The following is a 6,661-nucleotide window of genomic DNA, read 5'->3' on the forward strand; positions in this document are numbered from 1 at the left end:
CTCATTTAATTCCTGGTTCGTTTTGTTTTTGAGTGAATGAATTGTTTTCTTTTCTTTTATTTCTCAGTTGTTCACTAACATCCGTCGATGTAGTTCCTAATTTTTTGGATTTTGTGCAAATCGCGGATATTGGCAAATAACTCCCTTTTATGGTTGTTAGGTATTTGGTTTTAATTCTTATAATTTTTGGCTTTTATTGAGTTTTATTCATGTTTTAAGTTTTTGGTTTTTTCTTTGTTTTTTTGGGTCTTTTCACATTGACTTTACGCGTTTTTTTTCTTCTGCACTTTCCTTGGATAAATTATTTCGTTTCGCGCTGAAAAAGAGAGGCGTTTGTCCTCTCGAAATACTCGCTTTGTTGTGTTTTTTCAGTATTTTTATTTGGGCTTTAAAATCCCCATTTTTGCTCGGTTTTCTTTCTTTATGTGATGTCAGGCCAATGTGATTTAAGAAATTATCTTCGTCATGCTTATGAGCATTCTACCAATGTTGTTAATACATTAATATCTCTTGTGAGAAAAAAAAGCTAATTTGATTAATCAATAGTATTTTCTTCATAATTGTAAAATAAACCATATTTTACCCAAGTCAATGCGACCTTCACTTCACTTAAACACACGTAACGAACGGCAATTTACAGAACGTATAGGGTTTGGTATTTTACATCATGGTTTTAGCGATTGCAAGAGCAAGCGCTACCGGTTAAATCAGGATATTTTCAGGCAAGAGCGAGAAATATTATGTACGCTTTCTTATGCTGATTTTCATCAAATTAAGGCTATTGCTGAAAATTCTTTTCAACATGGTTTTAAGATTTCTAGACAAAGACTTTCTGAGAAATTACACCGTTTAAAATTGGAAAAACTCTCTAATAGTCCACCTTCCTGGTCCTGGTCCTGAAGTGTTTCCTGGTCCTGCTGTGATAAATTTCAGCTCCACACCCCTTACAACAGAGCAAAATCAGGTTCTGTCGAAAGGATTTAAATTTTCAATAGTCCCTTCGAAAAAACCTTGTAGTGAAATTATCGCGAAAACACAGGGGGCATTTCATGACTCTCGTGTGGAGATTGGAGAGATTGCTGAGGTTAGAGCACATTTTGTTGAAACCTTGTAGGATTCGCCTTCTGTTAATAATCCAAATTAGAAAAAAAAAATTAGTAAAAATGAACACTTGGTCTTACACCAAGTAATTTAAATGAGTATTTTAAATGATTCTAACACATATGAACAATTAGCTACCGATCCCACAGAAAAATTTGTCCAGGAAGTTCGAAAAGAGCTTTCTTATCTAAAAGGAAAAGGTGACATCACAGATCAATTTTACAAAAGGTTTACCCTCGCGGGTGCACGTCTCCTCGCTTTTATAGTCTTCCTAAAGTTCATAAGCCCGGTAATCCACTTGGACCCATTGTTTCTTCTTTTAATTCTCCTACAGCAAAAATAGGGAAATTCTTATCAGTTGTATTTCACCCACTAATTCAGGCTCAAAAATCCTATAATAAATCCGCTGATTTTGTTTCCAAGGTAAACCAAGTTACGGTTAAACCAAATACAAGAATTGGCAGTTTTGATGCAGATTCAATGTACACCAATTGTGATCCTCAAAAGGCCGAACTGATTTTGGAGCATAAACTTGATTCTAATCCATCTATATCGGAAAAATCTACTCTTTCGATTAAGACACTTCTTTCACTTACAGCCCTTTGTAACAGAACTTCTTTTTACTTCCATTATAGAAGCATTTCTTATAGACAGAAATATGGGTTTTCCATGGGTGTCCCCCTTTCTCCAATACAGGCTGATATCTTCATGGAACACCTTGAAGAAGAGGCTATTTCGCAAAGTTTTGTAAACGTGAGCTTTGGGTTCGTTTTAAAGAGGATATTTTTTATTTGTGGGAGCATGGTGACGAGTCTGTGGGTTCTTTTCTACACTTTCTCAACTCCTTGGATCCAAAACTAAATTTACTCAGAAATCAGAGGTAGAGAGGCATCTTCCTTTCTTATATGTTCTGGTGCACCGAAATGATACATGTTTCGAGTTTGGTGTCTATAGGAAACCCTCACATAATGGCCGTTACTTAAATTATTCCTCTAATCATTTTCCTGCTGTGAAAAGAGGAAGTTGTCACTTCTCTAGTTGATAGAGCATTGAAAGTTTGTTCAACACGCTTCTTGGATTAGAGCTCAATCACCTTAGAGATATTTTATTTGGGAATGGTTATCCAATTAGTTTAATAAATTCTGTATTTGCAAAACGCATTAAAAGATTATCAGATAGTTACATAGAAAACACAAATCAAAGGGAAAATTCAGTTTATCTTGGTCTCCCATACGTTGAAGGGGTTTCAGACCATATTTCAAAAAATCTAAGAAAAAATACCATTTACACTTACTATAGACCTAGCAACACTATCAGGTCCCAAATTTATCAACGTAAAGACCCTGTCCCGATAGGTGAAAACTCCGGTGTCTACTGAATTCGTTGTTCGTGTGGTCTTTGGTATATCGGAAGAACTGATCAGCGACTCACGGATAGATTAACTCAGCACTCTAGTTCAATTATTAATACACTTAAAAGGCGGAAAAAACAGAAAATTTTGACTCTGCACATTTTTGAAAACTCAGACCATACTATTTTGTTTAATGGTATTGTCCATTACAAAGGTATTCTCCAGCACTACAGAGAAGCTGTTGAAATTTACAAATACCAACATTTAGGTCTAGCTTTAAACAGAGATTCCGGTGATTTAAGAATAAACGAGTCATATTTCGGTTTTCTCAAAAGAGAAGCCGATACTTTAGTAATCCCTGAAATAAACCTTGAACCACTTTCCCAGTCTTAAAATCAAACACTTGAACAACTCCTTCAGTCTCAAAGGGTGTCTGCAAGATATACTATAATTAGAATCTGAAATCAGATGACCCAGTTCTCCCACTTGTCTGATTGCCAGTTTGTTTTGTTTTTGAGTGAACGAATTGTTTTCCTTTATTTTATTCCTCAGTTGTTCACAAGTATCCGTCGATGGCAGTTGATAATTTTTTTAATTTTGTGCAAATCGCAGATATTGGCGAATAATTCGCTTTTATGGTTGTTAGGTATTTGGTTTTAATTCTCATAATTTTTGGCTTTTATTGAATTTTATTCATCTTTTAAGATTTTGGTTTTTTCTTTATTTTTTTGGGGTCTTCTCACATTGACTTTCCGCGTTTGTTATTTTTTCTTCTGCACTTTCCTTTGATACATTATTTCTTTTCGCGCTGAAGAAGAGAGGCGTTTGTCCTCTCGAAATATTCGCTTTGTAGTGTTTTTTCAGTAATTTCATCTGGCCTTTAAAAACCCCATTTTTGCTCGTTTTCTTTTTTTATGTGATGTCAGGCCAATGTGGTTTAAGAAATTATCTTTGAGTAAGTTACTACAATAAATGTTCAGCCCAACTCGAGAATCAACCATATTCTTTCTTAAACTCTGCATCAACAAATCAAACGTGATACAAACTTTCGAAAAAACATCATTGCACGTATTCTGGAAAAGATCCGGAGACGCCCTGTCCCAACCATTAGCATAAAATACAGATTGCTTTTTTGGAAGTCGGTTAGAAGAAGGGTCACAATCACTGACCAGAGCACTAAAAGACAAAGAAAAGGGATCTGACGTAAAATTGGAATCACTAAGAACAACGTCTGCGATGGTTACGGATGACGTATGAAAAACATGGTCAAGTTAGATGTACTACCCGAATTATGGACGCAAGTAAAACTCTGATTCTTCGGTGCAATTACATAATCATCATTAAATAGACCAAAAATAATACTCGGGTAATCTAGAATCACCACAAGAATTAAGTGGGTCGGTTAGGTCACAATTGAAGTCACCAGGCGCAATACAGTATAAGCCCTGTTCTTTTATTTTTAGCAAGCATTTAGATAAACGAGCGGCACTAATGGCAAAAAGTCTCTCGGATCGGTCGTCACAGTAGTTAGTGGGCAGATAAATGTTTAGCAAAACAAAATTATAGATTCCAATTGCCAAAGTCACTTTATGAATCAAAATTAGACGAAAGAAAACATAACTTCACAAAGGTTGCTAGACCACCACAAGGCCGGCCTTAAGACTGAGATCGGCGTTCAGCGACCGGGGAACACTTTATGATTGGTTGATAGTTCCAAAAGGCTCAGGTTCAAAGTAGTTGCGAGTGCTCCTGAATACACATTATGTCACATTTAGATAAAAAGTCCTTGAAAAAGACAGACCGATTTAGCAAATTTCCATTTAAATTCCATGACAAAGTCGCATAAGAGATGGAGGATCCTCGGTTCATTTCTTCATTGCACCTTGAGTGGGTGGGTTTTAGACTCATTTCGATAGGGGCTTAGTATTGTTTATCGCCTTATTAGCCGGATACTTTACACTGTAGCATGCATGGCCTTTCGTTTTTCCCAAAATGCAAAACTTATCTTTCGTGCACCTATTATCCTTCGAGGAGGTGTGGTCTGAAGCACCGCAACGACCACAAATAGGCGTCAGTACGCAGTCGGCCGCTATGTCACCATCTCAATGGCAGAAAAAACACTTCTTTGGGAGAAATTTGAATTCTTCCTCAGGCAGCTTTACATAGCCGACCCGAACTGATACCGCAAGAAAATCTTCAAGATCCTTCCTGGTCCCAAAAAACAGCCTAAACACGTTGGAATGCTCAAAGTTACCGATTTCTATTGCCCTTCATGCACTTTGAACAAGGGATTCTACATCAGTAGGAGTCATGTCAGGTGGAACCTGCTTCAGGACGGCAATAAACAGTTTCTCTTTGAGCATGGCCGCAACCTCAGGCTTACTAGCTTTCATTTTCTCAACAATTTTCTCAGCAGATAATTTAGATTTGACGTACAGCTTCTAGTCCTGTTTCAACTTCCTTAGCTCACATACTTCCGCTGAGTCGGGACAAACGCTGTCCAAAAACTGCTTACGAGCATCGGGGTTATGGAGAGATTTTGGCATTTTGAGAACAACGGCATAAGATGGCTGGGGATTGAAAGCTACGGGATGAGCAATGCCTGAGGCTCTGCTCGTCGAGGGACAGCATAGGCCCCACGCTTTAGCTGTAGACACAAAGTTCTTAAATTCTAGGCATAAATCATTTACCTTTCGGGTTAGCGTAGCGCTTGCCTCTTCAATAATTGTAGGGACTTCTTCTGGTTAATATATAACGTACTTTGATAGGGCCACTGAATTCCTATCACAATAGTCAAGAACTTTCAAAATGTCCGCAAAAGTGTCAGCAACTTTCTGCCTCTCGGTTTGCCGTGTAGCCTACCTTGCCATAGACCAAATAATTTTGTTGGCTTCGTTTACCATATCTTCTGCGAAAAATCGCAACCAGTTTTAATTATATCGGTATCGGTGTTGGCATTTCCTTTTGATTTCACCCTTACGACAAAATTCAGTACAGCATTCTGTACTGGTTCATCTGGTAGCATCCTGGGATGAACCTCATTAAACAAGGAAAGTGTCAGCCCCCGTTCCACCTGATCCCCGAAGTTTAAGGGATACTCTCCCGGCAGGTACTACAACACTTGCGACGGGGTACTGCCCCTCTTTTGCTTGTCAATTAGAGTTACGTAAAAAACGGCTTAGCACACTTCAATTGAAACCAGCACAAATCTATTTTTATAAAATATAAATAAATGTCCAGAAACTAGGTCAGTAGATAACAACATTTTTAATCCGTATAAAAATGTTTTGAAAGAATGGTCACACAATTAACACCATTAACTAAATTAATTTAAGATCCTACCGAGTTTCAAGTTGATGGTAAAACATTAGTCTCAAAACGTGCTTTTCTATTTCTTCTTTTGAAGTTTTCTGTTTCTTAGTGAGAAAGAAGTGGTACAGCCTTCGTCACTGTTTTTGTTGCTTTCTTGAGACAGCATTAACACGGAGGATTAGCCCCTCTTTTTGAAACTCCCTTGTTTCTGTTCTGCCAATAAATTGGGGATTTCTTCCACCATAAAAGTCAACTTTTCATTAAGGGAAGAAGGCCAAATTTATCTGACGGCTGGCATGTTTTAATCATCATGAGCATCATGAGAATGTCAAATAACTATAATTCCAGGTTTTATATATACCCCCCCCCCCCGCGTTAGGGATGGGGGTTATAAGTTATGCTAACTGCTCACTGTTAACATATAAGGTATTAAGTGTCACTAAAAAAGCTTAAGGCATTAAAGCAAAATTGTCAGGAAATGTTGAGAAGTATGTCGAACACAGTCAAAACAGTATATGAGCTTGATGTTTATCGAAAGGGAATTGAATATTTCAAGGTATGTTGAGGAGATGTTGAAGAAACATTTTAGGTCAATCAGACCCTCCCCCCTTTGCTCTTTTAGTTGCCTCCTCCCCTGTCAAACAGTGACCGAAGACGTTGTAGTGTCATTTTGTTAAAAATAATAAAAAGGTATTATATCTATACTTCCAGAAATTACAAGCCTCGTAGCCTCAGGGCAAGAATTTTAAACTACACCGTTTGTAAATGTTTTATATACAGGATTTATCATTAAGAAAAAAGACAATATCTGATTCGCATTGTATCCGTAAGGCTAATGACAATAAGGACAGAGGTCAGGACCCTCGGGGGAAAATTTATCCCTGGAGGCATAGTTAC

Source organism: Artemia sp. Qi Xiang Cuo, chromosome 12 (assembly GCF_049724085.1).
Source record: "Artemia sp. Qi Xiang Cuo chromosome 12, ASM4972408v1, whole genome shotgun sequence".
NCBI classification, from domain to species: Eukaryota; Metazoa; Arthropoda; class Branchiopoda; order Anostraca; family Artemiidae; genus Artemia; species Artemia sp. Qi Xiang Cuo.